This window comes from Cryptomeria japonica, chromosome 2 (genome assembly GCF_030272615.1).
Source record: "Cryptomeria japonica chromosome 2, Sugi_1.0, whole genome shotgun sequence".
NCBI lineage: Eukaryota > Viridiplantae > Streptophyta > Pinopsida > Cupressales > Cupressaceae > Cryptomeria > Cryptomeria japonica.
Window position 1 is genome coordinate 677,320,307 of NC_081406.1, and position 21,024 is coordinate 677,341,330.

The 21,024-nt window shown below is 44.4% G+C and overlaps 1 protein-coding gene across 8 annotated transcripts in view; it reads left to right on the forward strand.

The window, feature by feature from the left end:
- The window catches only part of LOC131036882 (uncharacterized), a 222,540-nt gene that overhangs the window by 117,768 nt on the left and 83,748 nt on the right, over nucleotides 1-21,024 (forward strand). The gene's annotated exons all lie outside the window — the stretch shown is intronic.

Sequence of the window (21,024 nt, forward strand, 5' to 3'; positions counted from 1 at the left end):
TACAAGTGCTGAGGACTTCTTGGATTTCAACTGCTATAAGTCTAGTTCTCAAAGAGGTAATTTAGAATAGATGTCAATAACTTAATGTCTCCTTGGCCATTTGTTGATCTTTAGGGAAATTTGTAAGTGACATTGCAATATCATTCTAGCTTAGGGTTTCCCCTTGCCATGTTTTGTGGTATGATTGTAATGAGAATTTGGTTTCACAACACTTTTAAGTCATTGCAAGCATTATTTGGAATGATCTCTTCCTTATTGCAAATGTATTTTCGGCAGCGTTCCATGGGGACATGCCCCCCCCACCTTTTTGGGCACGTCCCCCCGTCAGAACGTCTTGGGGACGCGACGTCCCTCACCGTCCCGCCACCCAAACGCCACTGGGACGTGGAGATGTCTTCGCGTCTCCCAGGGAGACGTGGAGACGTCTTCTGGGAGACCTCTGGGCGTCTCCTTGGGAGACGTTTGGGTGTCTCCCGCGTTCCCACGTCAACACAAGCCAAAAAAAGCAATTTTTAAAAAACATGTGCCTTTTGGGGGGGTTAAGGGGTAACCCTAATTGGACGTGGGCCCCACCCTACCCCCCAAAACAACACAAAAGCATGTTTCTTTTATCATTTCACTCTCATTTTGGAAAACTGATTTTTTTTCCAGCAAGTTGAAGAGGAGGAAAAACTTGAAGAAGAGTGATTGAAGTGAAGGGGTGAGAAAAGTGATTGCAAGCGTTATAGGAGCTGCTAGAAGCAAGAAGAAGAGGAAGAAGAAGATTCTTCTACATTTTAGAGAGATTTTTCAAGCACAAGGTAGGGTTTTTCAACTTTTTCTTGTTTTTATTTTGTTTTATTTTCTGATTTTCATTGTTCTATGTCATTTTTGGATTTTTTTTTCCTATTCATCTCAAGACTCAAAATGAGATTTGGTGTTGAATCTTGAGGGCAAAATGGTTCATCATTTTGCCCTCAAGATTCAATATCAAATCTCATTTTGAGATGAATAGGAAAAAAAATTAAAAATATATTGTTAAACTAGGCTGATTTTTTTTTAATTTTTAATTTTGTGAAATGCAGTGCCAATTTCACAATGAGCTCCCAAGGCATGAGTGAAGATGACATGGAAATCAATTCTCATAGTGAGAATGATTCAGAATATGAACCTGAAAATGAGGGGGGTGACCATGGGGCTGATCCTGGAGCCCAATCTAGTTCTATGGCGAGTGCACCAGCTAGTACAGGTTGCCCTTCAGAGTTGTTGGCACCATATGCTAGGGGTCACTTTGATCCTAAGTCTCCTCTAAAACAGTTTGCTGCATGAATATCAGTACAAGGCACATCACATTCAAGTAGGGGAACAAGGAAGTGGAAGTGCAATATTTGTGACACAGAATGGTTTGGTAGCATTAGTAGGGTGAATGCACACTTTCTGTTTTGGAGAGGAAAAGGCGCTAAACATTGTAAGCTTTTGGAGGAAGCCAAAAATATACAGTACAGAATTGAGTTTAACAGGCTTTGGGGGGTTCCAGATGACACAAATATTTCAATGCCTACTACTTTGTTTGCTAGGGCAGCACTACAGGGCAACCAGAATGTGCCACATACTTCTCATGCTTCGCAGATGGGAGGAATGATGTTTGGATCTCCATCCACTTCCACTTCTATTGCCACCAGGGTTGGGAAATGTAGGTTGCAGACACCACAGACCAACCCCATTGCTGATATGTTTAATGTGCAGCTAAGAGATGAGATAGATGAATCCATTGGCAAGTTCTTCTTTGCCAATGGCATTCCATTTCATGTTACACGGTCTCCTTATTATAGGGAGATGATGGCTATGGTGCCCAAGGGAGGACCATCTTATGTGCCACCAGGGGAGACGAAAATGAGGACCTTGATCTTGGATAAATGCTATTCCAAGATCAATATTTTGATGGAGAAGATGAAGGCATGTTTGGTGGCATCGGGGTGCAACATAGTTATGGATGGGTGGATGGACATTAGCCATTGTCCACTCATCAACGTCATGGTCACATGTGCAGAGGGCCCATACTTCCTTAGAGCAGTTGATTGTATAGGGCATCATAAAGATGCTGATTTCCAGTTTCAGGTCCTCAAGGAGGCTATTGAGGAGGTTGGGCCACAAAATGTGGTCCAAGTAGTGACAGATGCAACCCATGTGTGTAGAGCAGCAGGGAGACTCATTGAGGCAGCCTATAGACACATTTGGTGGACCCCATGTTGTGTGCATGCCATGAACAGTGCACTCAAGGACATGGGGAAGATAGACTGGATTAGACGAGTGGTCACCGATGCGAGAGATGTGTAGATGTTTATCTGCAACCACCACACTTCACATGCACTCTTCAGGACCTTCGCAAAGGAGGAGTTCTTGAAACCTGTTGAGATTAGATATGCATCCTATTTCATTCTGTTGGAGAGAATGATTGAGTTGCAAGAGGCATTGCAACTCATGGTTATGACTAATGAGTGGAATAGGTGGGCTGAGGCCAAGACAGAGTAGGGGAGAAGGGTGAAGGAGATAGTGAAGAGTGATGTGTTTTGGATTGATGCAAAATACATTGTCTCCATCATTTCTCCAGTATTCCAGGTGATCAGATATGGGGATGGGGATGCACCTAACCTTGGAGAGGTGTATGAGTGCATTGACTCTATGCTTGACCAGATGAGGGCTACTGTGCGATTGAAGGACCCCTCTTTAGCATTCTACAATGAGCAAATCCAGCCTATCATTCAGTGTAGATGGGACAAGTTGAACACTCCTTTGCATATGGTTGCCTTTGCCTTGAATCCTAAGTGGTACAAGGCTAGATTGGGTAGACTGACACCGATTCAGGATGATGAGGTGAAGGCGGGTTTCTTTAGGTGCATAGAGAAGATGTTTGATTCCAGAGATGTCGGCACAATGTGCACTGAGTGGGGAAGATTTGCCACTCTTAGAGGTTATTCAGATGCGGGAAAGATGGATATAGACACTATGGCACAGGAGGACCCACTTTTATGGTGGAATTGTCATGGCCCGAAATCTTTGACCACCACTTTAGCCATTCGTCTGCTATCCCAGGTTTCCAGTTCTTCAACTGCTGAGAGGAACTGGTCTACATATAGCTTCATCCACTCTCTTAAGAGGAACAGACTTACCTCTAAGAGAGCAGAGAAGCTTGTGGCTGTACATAGTGCTTTGCGTCTCATGGACCGCAAGATACTTGTGTACAAGGAGAGTCCAGCGGCACGATGGGATGTAGAGCTAGAGGAGCCTTCACAGATTGATGAGGATGATCCTACCACTTCAGATGTAGGGCTAGTTGGTGTGAGCTTGAGGGACCTTGATCTTCATGAGTCCAGCAGTTCTAGTGAGGAGTTCGCAGATGATTAGAGGCCTTCATTAGCTACATTTTGAGTTTTGTCATTTTGTCTTTGACTCTTGTCTCTTTGTAATGCTATTGCTACACGTATTTCGGTATTTGTATTTGGCTACTCATTGTAATGATGAATCATGTAATCATCTTTATTATTATAAACTTTGCAATGGCATCAGATATTTGTATTTTCGTTTTCCTTTTTCGATATTCATATGATAGAAATGAGAAATCTCCAATTTGACAATTTCATTTGTCAAATTTTATTTAGCATTTAGAATTTAGCAATTAGTATTACTAATCTAAGTAATCTTGGTATTTCCTATAGTTTCATTTGAAATCTAATTCTTATACTGTTATATTGTTATACATCTTTTCAAAACTAGTTTTTCAAGTACTATATGTATATGTGTAAGTATATGAGCACCACCACCCCGCCGTCCCCCCGCCGTCCCCAAATTTAGGCCCTTGGTCCCCCCATCCCGGAAACGCGTCCCCGCGTCCCCAACGCCCGTGGAACATTGATTTTTGGGATTTTTAGAGGAATCATTATGTTGATATATCTTTTTTTTAATTTCAATGTGTTTTTCTTCTTGGTAAAGTGTGTTTGGCCTCTCGGGTGAATAACTTAAGACATAAAGAACATAACGCAGAATAATGCCGTAAATATCAGACAAGTGTAACAGATGTTCTATTCATAATAAGTGTGTTTTACAAGTTACATTCCGGAGTATAAAAGGGTACCGAGGGGGTGCGAGCGCCAACCGTCGCACCGCAACTTCCACCCCTCGGTTGCCAACTAACCAAAACAATTACACATAATTAACTAATGTTATTAACTAATGTTATTCCCGTGTACAAATAATGCCGCCAACATCATCCCCCCCAAAAAGAAAAGTCGTCTCCAGGCGACTTACAAAAATGGAGATAATGCAACCTATACAAGATATCGGAAAGACTAGGGAGGGGGTTGAGAAAGCGTCCCTGAAGTAGAAGTGTGAGATGGCGGTGTTTGGGCTGCCAAGCGGGAACGAAGCTCGTACACCTGCTGAGTGCGTGCAGCCACATCCCGTTCCGCCACGAGGACCTTCTCTAGAGCTGTCTTCACCATGTGTGCTGCCTCCAGTAACTCCTCCTCCTTGGTATCCACTGCCGTCGTTGCGCAGGCCAACCGTGTCTGCTCGGCTGCCAGGTGAGACTCTACCTCCGCCTTCACTGTCCGGATCTCAGCCGTCTCTGTGCGGGCCGCCTCTAACTGTGCCAACAACTGCGCCCTCTCGGCTGCCCAGGAGGCCTGCTGACTGGCCACCTCGCTCTCCAACGCTACTCGGGAAGCCTCCCTGACTGCAGACTCCTGCTGTGTGCGCCTCAATGTATAATAGGCATCCCGATAGACCTGCTCGATCTCGCGGACAACTGCCGTCACCCGACTCTCCACAATGGGCTGACGCAGCCTCCAGGCCTGGAGCATCTCCGCTATCTCCGTAGTCGGCCACCCCTGGGACTCAAAGCAGGTAGCGAAGGCTGTCGGGCAGTCCACCCGCATAAACTGTAGGACTTGCTCTAGCTCCACCACCACCTGCTGCAATGCTTGCGTCTGGGCCGCGACCACTACCCGCCGACCCCTCGTAACCATATCAGCCATGTCCGCGAGATAAGTCTCAACATCCTCTCCCACCTGTGCCAAAGACTGGGAAATCCCTGGTGGAGCGGTCACTACTGTAGCTTGCTGCGAATGTACCGCCTCCGCCACCGAAGGTGCACCATCTCCTGGTGCCTGCCCAGAGGCGACCTCCCCTGCCTCGTGCCCAACTGTGAGTCCATGTGCCTCCCCTGACGAGTCATCCAAGTGGACTACCTCCGCTCCCATCTCTCGTCGCGGTGAAAATACAACAGCTCCCTTCGGCTGTGCCAGTGTCATCTGAAACCGCTGTGTGAGCCAGCTCCGCATAGCCTCGAGGTCAGCACGCATCACTGTGACTGGGGGAGGGGTCGCTGTGGTCGGCTCCTCCAACAACGAAGCAGAAACAGTCACCACAGCGTCACCACCCACGACCTCCAACCTCACGGGAGGCTCAGTAGCCTCCACCTCCGTCGGCCCCTGCTCGACCACTACCCGGTGCGGTGACTCCTCCGTCCCTGACTCTGCCATGTCCTCGGTAAGTGCCGCTGTGGCTGGGCCCGACGGTGCTCCCTGCTGCTCGTGCTGGAGGGGACCCAATGTAACAGGCGTATGGCTCTGCCCGAAGGCCGGAATACAAGTGCCGCCTACTCCAGATGCTGGCACAGTCGTGCCCATTGGTAACAGAGGTGGGGCAAACCGGACACGTACAGGCTCCTCTGTTGCCTGACTGCTATCATCCTCCTCATCTTCCTCCTCCGAATCCTCCGTGCTGCTGGACTCCCTCTCGCTGTCGGGCTCCCCTGAGGCCGAGGCCGTATCCACCGCCCGTTTCCGCTTCGCGGAAGAGTGCCCAATGTCCAAGTGCCTCCAATACATTATTGGAGGCTCTCCCGCTGCCAACGGTCCCTGTGGCCGTACCTCCAACTCATCCTCTGGCACTACTTCCCGCGTGGCCTCCAGGAATAACCCTATAGCATAATGAGGCATGTAGAATGTGCGATGCTGGAGCGTCAGAAACTCATACATACGCTCTGCCAGTAGCGCTGCCCAGTCATACACAATGCCATTCATCAGCATAATCTGAGGGAGGGCAATGTCCGACGCCCTGCCCGACCCTGTCAATCTGCTCTTGATAACATCCATGATGCACCTCCAGTGGCCCTCTGCAACAAAAGTCTTGCGGATTCCCTGACTCTTCGTGGCTCTAACTACGCTGTCCAACTCCGCTGTGGTCAAATTCCGAGAGACTAATTTAATCCACCACTCCTTCTCCTCCTGTGTCATCTTCTTGGCCTTCAGGTCTATTTTCTTGCCCTGGCTGCCCGGAATGCCGAATACCCTCGTGAAATCCCTTGCTTTGAAGGATATGGTGACATCCCTTCGGAGGTATTCAAATGTGCTGGTGCATGTATGTCTGTCGAAGGTGTCCACCATGAAGCGTAGGGCACCCTCGTACTCCCGGATAGGGAACACAGGCATCCGGATAGCCCACTCTACCTGTGCCTTCCGGAGGTTTTGCTTTACCAGGTCATTATCGGGGGTATCCTGCCACCATTTGCGGCATTCCAATCCATTCAGGCCCTCGAAAGTAATATTCTGTGGCGTCACTGTGTTTTTCGCACTTGCGGCAACCTGTGGTGTTTTCTGTTTTTGTTTTTGCCGAGCGCTGGCATCCATGGTGCCGCCTGCAACACGCACTCCTGAAGCTAAAATCCTGATATTGCTACCTCTATCCTTCTAGTTGCTGCTGGAAGAAGCGTGCAGCTGTTTCTTCCAACTCCTCTTCCCTGCTGAATCCATTGATCTCCCCGTAACTGATTTGTTTAGAAAAAATCCACCCTTCGTAACGGCCCTCTTTTTTTTTTTGGCTGCCGCCGTGCGGCTGGTCTACCTGTGGCTCTTATTCTTCCCTTTGTGGCTGCTGCGCATAACCCTTGCTGTGGCTGCGTAGAATCGTGCGGACTTGGTGTGGCTGTGCGGTGGTAACTACCTCCAAAAAAAAAACGCACGACACTCCTCCCGTTTTCTATGTTGGCCGGTGTCTTCTTTCCTTTCCCCTTCGGCGTGCTGTCTCCCTCGGTGTGCGGCGTTTCAATCTTGCGTGGCCTTTTATGTGTTTCGCGGCCTTCGGTGGTGTGCGGCGTTTACCACCTTGGTTCCCTTCGTGCGCTGCGCAGGGTGTCTCCTCCCTTTCCCTTCGGCGATGTCTCTTCCCGCGTGGTGTGCCTTCCTTCCCCTTCGGTGACGTTCCTTTCCGCGTGGTGTGTGTTTTATTTCCTGTGCGGCGTTTGGGCGGCCTTTATATTCACGCGGGCCTTCGATGGCTTCCATCGCACGGTGGCTCGTTTTTTTTTTTTTCATATATATATATATATTTTTTTTTTTCGAATTTTTCTTTTATATATACTTTTTCAAATTTTCGTATATATATATATATATATTTCCAAATTTTCTAATTTTTTGGAGCGGCTGATTGACTGGGGGTTCCCGGTTCCCTCCGTTCGTGATAGATTTTCAGTTTCGACCCGTTGACTGCGTCTGGTATCTCCATCCCATCCAGCGTCCATAACTTTATCGCCCCGTTCGTGTTGACCTCACGTATCCGGAAGGGTCCTAACCATCGGACTTTGAATTTCCCCGGTTTAATTTCGTTCCTCCCGTTGAATTTTAACACCAGCTGTCCGGGAGTAAAATTCATTCCCCGGAGCTGCTTGTCGTGCCACACCTTCCGTCTTTGCTGGGTTGTTTCTGTCGCCCACTGAGCCATCATCCTTCGCTCGTCCAATTTGTTCAACGCGTACAGCCTCTCCCTCAGGCTTTCCATGTCGCCAAGGCGATTATCGATGGCAATCCGCAGACTTGGTACCATGAATTCAACTGGCATCACGGCTTCTTGTCCATACATTAGCTGGAAAGGAGTCTGTCCAGTAGTTACTTTGTAGGTCGTTCGGTATGCCCAAAGTACTGACGGCAGGCGCTCCTCCCAGTCATCTTTCTCCACTCCGCAAGACTTATATATCACCGACATTATTATTTTATTTGTGGCCTCCGCCTGGCCATTGGCACGTGGGTAGTACGGACTTGAGAATGAGTGAAAAATCTTGAAGTCTGATGTCAACCGGTGTATGACATGGTTCACGAAGTGGCCTCCCCGGTCACTGGTCAACTGAATAGGTATGCCATATCACGTAATGATCTGTTCATAAATAAACTTCGTTGTGCTTACTGCCGAATTATCCTGGAGGGCCCTTGCCTCCACCCACTTGGTCAAGTATTCTGTCGCAACTATAATGTATCGGCACCGTCGTGCGCGACTGGCCTTAAGAGGGCCTACAAAGTCGAGTCCCCATCGCTCAAAGAGTTCTTGTGCATGCGACGGGTTGAGGGGCATGAAGTCCCGCTTCAGAGGTTTGCCCGCTCGCTGGCAAGTGTCACACTGCACGACCCACTCCCTAGCGTCGTGATATACCGTTGGCCACCATAGTCCTGCGAGAAGCACCTTTCGGGCTGTGGTGTCTGGACCCATGTGTCCACCTGCGGGCCCTTCGTGTGCCTCCCTTAGTACACTCGAGACTTCTTCCTCCATGACACAACGCCTTAATATCTGGTCCGGCCCCATCTTGTAAAGTAACCCGTTGATGAGCGAAAAAGTCCTGCTCCTTAATGCGAGTTTTCTTCGTTCCCCTGGAGGCATACCCTCCGGAAATCGGGACGTCGATAGGTACTCTTCAATCGTCTTGTACCACGAAGGGAGCACGGCTATTTGGAACAAGTGTGCATCCGGGAAATCATCATTTACTCCCTCTGGAGGTTCCCCCGACTTAATCCGCGACAGCTGGTCGGCTATGACATGGCTTCGCCCTGGTCTCACCACAATTAAAAATGTGAACTCCTGTAGTAGCAATAGCCAACGACTTATCCTCCCCTGGATAATGGGCTTGTTTACTAAATACATGAGTGCCTGGTGGTCTACGTAAAATGTGAATGGTGTGGCCAGGAGGTAATGACGGAATTTCTGTACTGCATAGACCATACCGAGGGCTTCACGTTCTGTGGTACTATAGTTTTTCTCCGCCTTCGAGAGCAATCTGCTAGCAAAATAAATGGGGTGGTCCAGCCCGTGTCCGCCTACTTGGGCTAATGTAGCCCCGATGGCATAGTTTGAGGCATCTACGTGAACGTGGAATTCCTTATCCCAGTTCGGGTATGCCAGTATGTGCGCTGCCATCAACCTTGTCTTCAGCTCTTCGAAGGCCTTGCTCTGTGGCTCTGCCCAACTGTATGGTTCCCCTTTCCTTGTCAATTGATCCAACGGGTGGGACACCTCCGCGAAGTTCTTGATAAACCTCCTGTAGTACCCCACATGACCCAAGAAGGACTTTACCCCTGTGACGTCCGTCGGAGGCTCCATTTCTAGTATTACCCGAATCTTGTCCGGGTCCATTTTCAATCCTTCTTTACACACAATGTGTCCCAGCAATCTCCCCTGTGGTACCATGAATCTACATTTCTTTGGGTTGAGGGCCAATCGTGCCCTCCGACACCTCTCTAAGCACTCTCCCGGAGTTTTTAAGTGGATGTCCTGTTCACTGTAAATAGACCAATCGTCCAGGAATGCTTTGAAGTTCCCCACCGACATCCTTTCGAAAATGTGCAGGATGATGCGCTGAAAGGTGGCAGGCGCATTGCATAGACCGAAGGGCATTTGATTGTATGCGTATACACCGTCCTCCACCACGAAGGTTGTTTTCAGCTTATCTTCCTCCGCGATGGATATCTGGTTGTAACCAGAGAACCCATCCATGAAGGAATAGATTTCGTGTCCAGCTACTTCCTCCAAGATGCTGTTTGTGAACGGTATGGGAAACGGGTCTTTAACGGTGACAGTGTTTAGGCATCGGAAATCTACACAGATCCGGATCTGATTGGCCTCTTTCTTGAGGGAAATCACAATGGGGGACAACCATTCGCTTGTCTGCACCCTGAAGATTATGCCCGCTTCCAACATCCGCTCAATCTCGTCGTTCACCCGTACAGCATAATTTTTGTTCATTCGGTACGACCGCTTCCTCACTGGCTGGGCTCCTGGTACTAATGTTATTCGGTGCACACATAGCTCTGGGGTCACGCCCTTCAAGTCCTTGTATGTCCATGCAAAGACATCCTTGTATTCCAGGAAAATTTTGAAGGCTGCGGCCTTCAACACTGGATTCCAATCATCTCCGACCAGGATGATCTTGGGGTCACTTGTCTCCCCGAGATTCATTTCCTTTAACGTGGCTTCCTAATACTTAATAGGCTCCCCTTCTGGAAATTGGTGTGCCGGCGCCTCATTCACTGCTGCCTCCCCTTCCTTATACTCGCTAAATTCTGGGGGAAATATCTCTGGTTCTTCTTCGATGCTCAAGACGTTGCACGATGGTGTAAATAGTTCATAATCCCCCATTTGCCAATGGAAGAGGCCATTCAAGGAGTCCCCATCGTCCCCTGAGCATGCCTCCAGTTCTAATACCCCTTCATCACTGGGCTCCATGCGGCCTCTACTTCCACCCTCCGCTAACTGGTGTCCCTCGGACTCCGAGTCGGAGGAAGAGGCTAACTCCTTGCTCACCATCTGCGTACGGAGATCGATTACGTACTTCCTCCCGACGTTTTCCAAAGAAAGGGTATTCCTCTTCCAGTTATGGTTCGCTTTCGCTGCGATGAGCCACCCCCGCCCCAGGATGGCGTCATATCCCTTCTGCTTTAAGGGGATTACCACAAAGTCTAGCACAAATGGCTGCGTGCCGACCATCACCTGCTGGCCCATGAGGGTACCAATGGGTTTAATCCCATGTTGGTCTGCCCCTAGTAGGTTGAACGTAGGGGGCCATAACGTAGGCTTTCCCAACTTTTTCCATGTCGCTTCTGGGAGTACATTTACTCCTGACCCTCCGTCCACAATCGTGTCTGTTAGGGTGGTCCCTAGTATACCCATTTCTACCACCGCCGGGTGGCGTCCGCTGTTGACTACCAACAACATGGGATCAATCGCGGAACTAGCGACCTCCTTAAACGCGGGGTTGGTTGTGGGGCGTACGACCTCCTTCGTTTGTACTTGTGGGGGTACAGAGTTTAAAATAGCTGTTTTTAGTTGCGGCATACTCTCCAGGAGGTCTTGAATTTTCACCGGTACCTCTACCTGCAAGATCTGCCGTAAGATTTCCTCTTCGCCCTTCGTCCGTGGTGGACTCGCTGTTTGGTGACTGTTTTGTTGGCCGATTTTAATCCTTCCACGAACCATCGCTTTTTTAAGCCCTCAGCCGGTTGGCTCTCCATTTTACCCAAGAGTTCTTTCAGCCTCCGACTGTATGCCCGTACTGTCTCCTTAGTACCTTGCTTGGTACTATATATCTCTGTCACAATTTCGTTGTCATCACGAAGCAACCGGACCTCCTCCGTGAATTCCTTCTGTAGGGTAGCCCATGTGGCCACTTTTTGCTTATCTATAGCGGAGTACCAATCTATGGCGACTCCTCGTAACGTGGCTGGGAATTGCTGTACCCAGTCATCCTGGTCTATTACTCTGTTGGCAGACCAAATGGTCTCACATGTACGGCAGTGCCGTAAGGGGTCTTCCTTGCCGTCCCCTGTGAACTTTGGTAACTTTTGTTTGCTCGCCATCCCTGGTCGTCTTCCTGGAGGCGGTTGTGTTTGTGTCTGTGGCTGTGTCTGTGGCACTGCGTTGCTACCTCCGGTAGTGTTGGTGGTGTGTCCTGGAGGTACGGTGTTTTGCCTGTCGCCTGTGGCACCCACACCCGTACTATTGCCCTCCCCTTCGCTCGGACACGCTCCTACTCCTACCTCCCGTTGGTGATCTTCACTCCGTGGTGTGAGGGATAAGTTCCTAAACTGATCCCGAGTCTCCTCGACTAGATTTCGCCTTAACCTTGTTTCTTCTAGAAATTCTTCGTGGCTCTGCGTCCTACGATAATCTGGCGACGGGTAGAAATTTCCGTCGGCCTCTGCACCTTCCGTGACACCTCCTTGGTTCCCCTCGGGCCCCCCTTCGGCAGGTCGTCCTTCGGCAAGTTGCCTCAGCCTCCGTCTACATTCTACTTGCTGTTCCAGAATCAAAGCCCTCTGCGCGGCCTCCCACTCGTTCGTTTCCGGTTTTCTATTTCTATCTTTATTCAACAAGTTTGGCATTAATTGTAACACATCTCCTTAACTCTCACTTCTTTAAATCAAAACATGTCTTTATTAATTCATTTGCTTAAGTACAACTCGTGTCAATGACACTTTTATTTGAAAATAAGAGGTTCACATTTCAATTCCCTCCTGGCCTGTCGCCATCTCTTTCCGTGTCCTGTCGGTTGTTCTCTTCGTATCGTTGCAGGATTTGTTGTCGTCGCTCTTCCTGGGCAATCTCCTCCAGGCGGGCTTGTTGCGCCAGCGATGCCTGTGCAAGCAACCGGGGGAGGTGGTTCATTAACCGGTTCACTACCGGGCTAACCTCCAACGCTGTCCACACGGCACTTGGTGGGATTTTTGCCTCCGCTGCTTCTCGTCGAACGTATGTCTGAATGGCCACCTGGAGCAAAATTGAAAACTCTCGCGTTGCCGCGTCCTCCCCTGTGTACAGTTCTGTTCGGGCGTCGTCGACCTCTAGGTTTACTTCACCAACGGGTAGGCCCATTGTGCTCCATCTGTGTCTTCCGTTCTCGAGTTCGTCCCCGGCAACGGCGCCAAATGTTTGGCCTCTCGGGTGAATAACTTAAGACATAAAGAACATAACGCAGAATAATGCCGTAAATATCAGACAAGTGTAACAGATGTTCTATTCATAATAAATGTGTTTTACAAGTTACATTCCGGAGTATAAAAGGGTACCGAGGGGGTGCGAGTGCCAACCGTCGCACCGCAACTTCCACCCCTCGGTTGCCAACTAACCAAAACAATTACACATAATTAACTAATGTTATTAACTAATGTTATTCCCGTGTACAAATAATGCCGCCAACAAAGTGTGACTTTGTAACCCAATGAATAAGACATTGTTCCGCAAAACTTATGATCCACCATACACATAAAATGAAAGATTTCTTTCACAATTAATCTAAGTAGGAATATTTGCATGCCTTTCATGATTCTGTGAATCATCTAGGTAAACATCTATGACAAGCCTAAAGGGTTTTATCCTAGAGAATCATGCCCTGCACAACTTCATCTTGAATCTATGCAATGGAGAAAAAGAAACAAGAAAATAAAAAAATTTAACTCCTACGAGGCTTAAAATAGCTTATGGGATCGCCAACCTTTTTATTTTTGACTTCTACATTTCAATCTTTTTCCTTTTCAAGGTGATGATGAGCTTGCTCAACTTCTCAATGGTCCCCTTGTTGAATAAACTATACCAAGAAACAACTGTCAAGATATTTACATGTTAGCCTCTATAGAATTTTCTTAAAGATATCACACTTGATAATACAGTGTTTTTCAGATTCCACTGCCCCAATAGTGCAAAAAATACATACCGTTTCTTCCAATGCTTCTTTAGGCCTTTTCCATTGCCACATTTCACATCAAAGTTGATGAGAGTTAGTTCATAATTAAGTAGTAATAAATTTTGATTCTCCATGAAATACTAGCCCCTATGTATGCTTTTAGTTGATCACATGTGGGGTTGAACTCCTTAGTATAATATTTCTTCTTTCTCTCTAGCACTCTTGTGCAACTTATCCATAACAAAATCCTTTATCTCTTTGCTATTCGTGTGCAATCTCCCGTTCTTCGACCTATGCATTTGGGAGCATTTAATTAACCTTTTTTATTCCCATAGGTTAATTTGGAGAATTAAATAAGTGAATATAGTTAATTAATTAAATTTAGTTACCTTAAGTTGTTGTAGGTGACTTTATTTAATTAATTTTATAAAGCAACTAAGTTAAAAGGCAAAACTAAAATTAAGTCATATCCTGAGGTGATATTTTACTAAGGATGTATTTAAAATAGAAAACTTCTTGAAAGTTCTTGAGGAAATTATAAAACAGAAACGAAAGGCTCATTTCCATATCTTGGACATTTTATTTCTCTTATTTCAAGTTCACATTGCGAGTTTAACTACAAATCCCAGACGAAAACCCTAGGGGATGAAAGAGTTCTCCTTAATCAAATATATGGTGGATTCGCTCGATCCGCTCAGGATTCACAATTGTGCTTTAGTAGAGATTTTATTTACAATTGCCAACATCAGAATACCAAGTACAAATTTATTGAGATTTGCAGGCAAATATAAATTTGTTTGGGTGTGTAAAAGGTGAAATATTGGAAAATACTAGTGTGTGCACAAGCAAAAATTATGGAATTTGTCAATGCTAGTGTGTGCATGTGAAAAAGTTGGAATAACTATAAAATTGGTGCAGGGGCACAATGACACTTTTTTCAGATGTTGGAATCTTGTTTTTTGCTATGTAATAAGGCCTATTTGTGGTCATGTGTGTGATCAAGACTTATAAGGACCCTAAGAGTGATTGCTCAGCCAATGTTGGCTCATAGGTCTTATGGGTGCCATGATAGGTTTTGAGTCATTTTTGCTTGTTTATGTGTCTAGGAGGGAATGGGAAGTGTTGTTGAGGTCATATGAGTCCCTTGGAAGTGACCAAGCTTGGGGTTGAGCAAAGTTGCTCAACCAAGGCAAAAATTGCAAAAGTTGCTCATAGCAACTTTGCAACATTTTCACCAAACCTTGTACACCAACAGCTAGTTGGTTGTCACAATTGGTTGTGAGCATGTGTAACTACTCCAAGGCCAGTATAAGGCTTGGAAAGACCGATGAGAAGCGGTTGTTGAAGATTTGAGGCAAATAGACAAGTTTGGTTTCTCCATTTGGTGTGTTGTTCCGAGTTATTACCTGTTCTTTGCAAGTTTGTACGGCCTATACGGGTTGATAATTCCAAAACAAGGACATGGATTGTTAGACTGGTGTCTTACCTTCATTTTGCTTTTGGTTTGAAGTCTTGAAGTGTTGTAGTTTGTAAGTTATCTTCATTTTGTTGCAGGTGAGTGTGAAAGCCCTAAAAACCAAGGTCCTGAGAGCACAATGACTCTAACCTAACATTCCATGGTGGATACCCACTCTGAAACCTTGTGGAATGTTAGGTTGCAATGTATTTTATGTTTTCTTTTTGGTTTTGAGACAGGGGAAGCTGAATCAGAGATTTGCCACCATACCCTAGGCTTGGCACATTGAGTTGGCAAGCATAAGGTAACAAGGGTAATAGGCCCTAATTGGGTGAATGCGGTGGATGGAGGTGAAGGATGGTTGGATTGGAAATCCTTATGGAAGCACAGACCTAAAACTATCATCAATTCACTCAGGCAATAGGACTGGTAAAGGTGTTTGAGCAAATCCCTGTTTTTAGGCCTAGGAAGGGGCAATTAGGTCTATTTAGCCCTATAAGGGTTAGACATGTTAGCGACAAAATTCATCTCTGGTTTTGAAGTATTGTATGTAACCCCAAAAAGGGTGTTTGGAATAGTAATGTGTTCATAGGGTTGTTAAGGAAGAATGGCAGATAATCTCAGAATACCTCGCTGACAGGGCTACTAGAATTAGGTTTTCTATTAGGCCTAAAAGTGCAGTTTTGCTTGTGAATCTTGTGATCGGTATATACTAGAGCTCTTGGGGAAGGAGTAGGGTTGAGAACCCATGCAAATTCATCCATCCTTGTGTGTGTAATGTGGGGAATGAAGATCCTGTGGTAGAGGGGTTGAACTCTTAGGTTGAGTGTGAGAGGGAGTTAGCAAACAAGGTCTCCTAAGCAAGAGTATGGAACTCACAAAACAAAAAGTGCTTATCCTAGTCTAAGGACCTTGGGAATGTCAGAGAGGGTAAGTCCTGCAGACCCTTGGAGGGTGTGAAGGTGTAGAACCATTGGATGGTTCTTGGAGGACCTTGAGTAGATTCATTGGCAAAATGCCACATAAGAGGTTGAGTTCAATTACCTCTACATAAAAAATACACAAATATTTTGGTACCATCTGACCATCACCCAGCTGTACCATTTTCAGTTCTCTGTGAGCCATTGCCATACGACATCACAACTCTTAGCAAAGGGCAGCGATATTTATATTGGGAGCTCCTAAATGCTTAACAATTTGCAACACCACCTCAATTGGGTCAAACACAACTTATGGGCGTCAATAAAGGAGGTAAAACAATTGTAAAAGGAGTGCTATATGAAATAAGGGTGCTGTGCCTTCTTTAAAGCTGTCGTACTATTATTACTTGTGGCAATCATACAACCTTTGAAGTTTAAGGAAAATATTATTAAGTGTTGGGTGTATTTACAGGTCGGCCACTTGGTATTTTAAGTTGTAATTTCATTAATGATATTGCTGCTGTTAAAATTTCTGAGCATAATATTTTGTATCAGTAATATAAAGAATATATATAAAACCCTTTGTTGATTATTTTAATGCAAAAAAATTACCATGAATGCTATTATCATTACTATGAAGATTTGGAAGTGATGTTACATGAAATTCTGAATTTTTTTTGCAATACAAGCTGAAATAAATCTTAAAACAATAGACATGCAAACTGTTTGAAGAAATACGTGTATTAAAAGTGAAAAAAATTGCAAAATTAGGTATAGAAAATTTGTCAGTATATTACATTGTGAGGTATGCATTCAAGTAGATATTCCATTTTCTCATCCTTTTGATGTTTTGCTTCATCCAAGTCTTCTTTCTTTTGCTCAAGGTGTCATTAAAAACTACCATAGGGCATCTACCTACTTCCATTTGTTCAATTTTTTTTAAAGATCTTATGAGACACACCATCACAATTGCTTCAATAGGAGCTGCTTCTATTTCACTCAACATAATCTCATGTGGAACTGAACCATTATTTTGAACATACTTGTGATGAAACGCTTTTGGATCTTCTCAATTTGTTTCCACTTTTAGTTCGAGGTGCTGCTAGCACATAATTCACACATGTAGAGCACTAAAAGTCCAAAAAGAATATGGGTAGTATTCTAATCCCATAGCTCTGGCTCTACATGTATTTTGAAAAGCATAGAAAGATTTCCATCCTCACAAAGTTCTATTCTTTTTGTAGTCCTCCCAACTAAGCTTATGGTTGGAGTCAATTTTGAGGTATTTGTATTTTGTATACGCCAAATATCAACTTCAAATCCAATTCATCATTAATATGTTATCGGATTGTAATGCCCCCTCTTTTCTAGACGATCACTCAAGAGACGAGATTTGCCTATTATCCATCTCCGTAGGCAAATCTAGTGGATAGGGGATGTTATTCCTGGCATGGGAGGACTTATACCCTAGAGATTGTCAGTTGGTCAACTTTATTTATGAGCAAATAATGATATTTTATGACTAAGTCACCTTTTTCTAAAAATAGAAAATACCCATGGCTAAAACAGGTAATTTTTCATTAAGGTGGTTATTTATAGCAATTATGAAATCATAAAGTAACTATATAATTTTTAAGTTATAAAGTTAGGAAGCAAGTATCAAAATCGAATTATGAAGTAACTTTATAATGTTAAATTATAAAGTTAATAAAGTTACTTTATGGCCCCTAACTTGGGTGTACCCTTCTTGGACGCCACTTATGGATTTCAAATCAAAATTAAACATTGCAAAATGTGGCATTGGATTCCAAAGGTGTTCGGGTTAATTTGAAAGGCTTCTTTTGATTCTATTTGCTCATTATGTTGATTATGAAGATTATTTTCCAGAAAGATCTCTCCTGCAGCTGTTGCCAGGTATTCTTCTAAGGACGAAAACCCTTGGGGAATTGTGAATTGGATGGAAACCCAGTTCATTGTTGAGGGAAATCCATACAGGTTTTCTATTTGGGTTTCATTGGATGATTTATAGGCAATTATAACAGGTTTCTTACAAAATAAGACATGAAGGGTTTGTTGCTTCCAAATCAAGTTTATTCAGTAATAATGGACGCCATTTGAAGGCAGAATTGGCATTGATTTGGTGTCATATGAGCAGGATTTCATCCAAGATTGATTGCAGCAGATTCAGACTAATTAGTGAGTAGACCTGAAGGAATTTGGGCCTTATTCTTCCATCCGTAAACTCTCTTAGGCAGCCGTACCTACACTCCTAGCAAGCCATACTATTCTCACCTGCAGGCTGTATCATGTGAGGGTTGCATTGGTCTTGGAGCAGATTTTCCTTATCAGAATTTTCCTTCAGCAGATTTGTGACCATTCAGCCATCAAGAATAATTTAAGGATCAATTTGTTTGGCATAGTTGAGGTTTCCCAGTTTAATTCAATAACCCTGCCTGGGAGCCAGGTGTGGGACTTGGTAGATTTCCAGTATTTGTTTTTGGTAATTATTGTAGGAGCAAATAAAACTATTTGGAGCTATCTTCGCCAGTTGGAAGCTCATAGGTTGTGTTCTTCTGATGTTCTTCAATAAAACCCTCTCAAGGCTAGGTGTTGGACCCCTGGTATGCAAATTGTTGTCTTGGTGAATTAGATTTCTTGAATCTGAAAATCACTATATTGCTGTTACAAAATCAGAATTCTGAAATTAATTATCAGTCAATTATATTTCTGCAATTTGAATTCAAAAGTGTTGGTTCATTGGCATTTGTTCATGATAAAACCCTATACAATCTATTGGTAACAAACCCAAGCAAAAAACCTCAGAAAACAGCCTTAAAACCTTCAAACAGCAGCATAAGAATTAGAAAAAAATCAGTATAACCTGGCTGGGGATCTTTCATGGATCTTACTTAACATTAAAGCAGCTAAGCAAATGATAAACACAAACACACATCAACACATAAAAACACTAGATATACGTGGAAATTGAGAAGGGAAAAACCACGTTAAGGATCTTTGCTTGGATCTACTGCCAAATACAGCCTCACAAAGCTAATAAAGAACTTACAATATTTTGTAGGCACCAATCCACAGGAATTACAACCTTAGATGGAGACACCAATCCCCAAATACATTTGCAGGCACCAACCTATAAGAGACACCAATCCCCTAATTTAAGAATTGATCACCAACTCAAATAATGAGGCACCAACCTCAAATACAAGACATATCAAAGATATGTCATGCAAACCTTCAAAGCTTAGGCTTCAACGTCTCTCTGATCTAATCTGCATTAGAACACTCTCATAGTGTGCATGAGATCTACATTGCAGTTCGCATGCTTATACGCAAATCGAGTAGACAACTTGAACAAGTTTTGCCATAGTTATCTTTTGCTCACTTACACACTCACTTGTAATGAACCTAGATCGACTATATACATGAATTCCAACATTAATTGCATCCTCAAGTCAGCCAAGAACATTTTTATAGTATCTGAAAGTCGGCCACAAGAATAAACCTTAAACCAGACGTGTAATAAGCCCAATCCAAAAGCCAACACGTTACACCAAGAGTGGAAACACGCTATGCGCTACCTAACACAAACTCAGCTGTTAACACGCTTCCTCCAACTAACGGACATTACAATACTCTGCTGCATCCATTAAGAAAATCAACAGTCAGTGAACTAGTATTGTGGCAACTATGTTGACTCCAACTTTCCTTCTTTTTGAGCTTCACCTCTGAAACTTGAATAGATTTGTCTTCATATGTAGCCTTACTATCAAGCCATTAAACATCACTATGGCACCAAACATCTTGTTCATGCATATACAGTGTCTGAGCAACATTCCTTAGAATTTAGAAACATACCATAGACACTTTCGAACTTCTGTAAACAACTGAGATTGGTACAGAATGATACTAATAACATCCTAAAAGAAAGAAATCCAACATGTCTTGACTCTGTCCTTCTGGAACTTGTTGACGTGTTTTTTATGACGGCGTTGAACACAAAATAAAGTTGTCTAACGGTCACTTCACTCTCTCTTGATAAAAGTGTGATTGCATGCTAAGATTGCAAGAAGTTCAAACAATCGAATCCAAGGTTCCTTTATGCTACAGACGTGACTTAGTTGGCTGATGTGATTGTCCAAGGGGCCTTACGTTTGCATCGTTCTTTCACTTCTTTGCTGTGGCTAGAACTCCATCTTCAAATATGGCAATTATGTGATGCTTCTGCTTCAAACGAACTAAAATGAACTGAAAGTAAAAGGGAAAGGGTTTAGAAGGATCTAAATCTACTCCTAAGGTTAGTGATAACAATGAATAGTGCTTTGGTGGACAAATTCCAAATAAACCAAGCTCTGCTTCGCCAAGATCAACTACAACTCCACAAGAACCGGAGCAATCTTGTGGGTGGGGATGCTAGAGGATTTTCAAATCAAGAAAGTACATTTGAATACCCAAAAACGGCGCAATCCAAATGACCATCCACAATCGAACTTAGCACAAATTTAGGGGGTTTAGGCTAACTTTACACTGCAACTTACAATCAGCAAGATGCAAAAAGTATGAACCACAGAAATTCATCAAACACCATTACATTCTCCATTGGAATCAAAGCACTATACTACTTCTACTCTATGTGAGGAAGGTGAAACCATGGAAGCTTTGAAAAAATAATTTAAGTGGACACCATCAGAGAACAATGTTTCACTGTTATTATCTCAAAACTTATCGCAACAATTTCATACAAAGCTCCCTCCTCTTTACAAATGAGGGGGGTCACCCCTTTATATAGGCCTCAGGCCATGATTACATGCAAAACCCTAATTAGGGTTTGCCCTAAAGATTCTCCACTCAAGATGCAACAAGGTGGGAATTTCCAATCAATAACCCATCATGCCCTTACACAATTAATTACAATCCTGCCAGAAATGGCACCCATAAAGCATTAATTAACCATTACATTCAAAAAGTGCCCACTATGCAATGAATGTGCCCTAATGCAAAAATTATCCATGATGCCATAAATGCACCATCATCTCCTGAATGTGACGACCGCATGCAGAAGGAATCTGCCAAATGCCATAAATGTGACAGCTGCATGCAAAGAGATGCTTCATTAATTCAACATTTGTTGACTTGGCTGCCACTTGGTGGAAAAA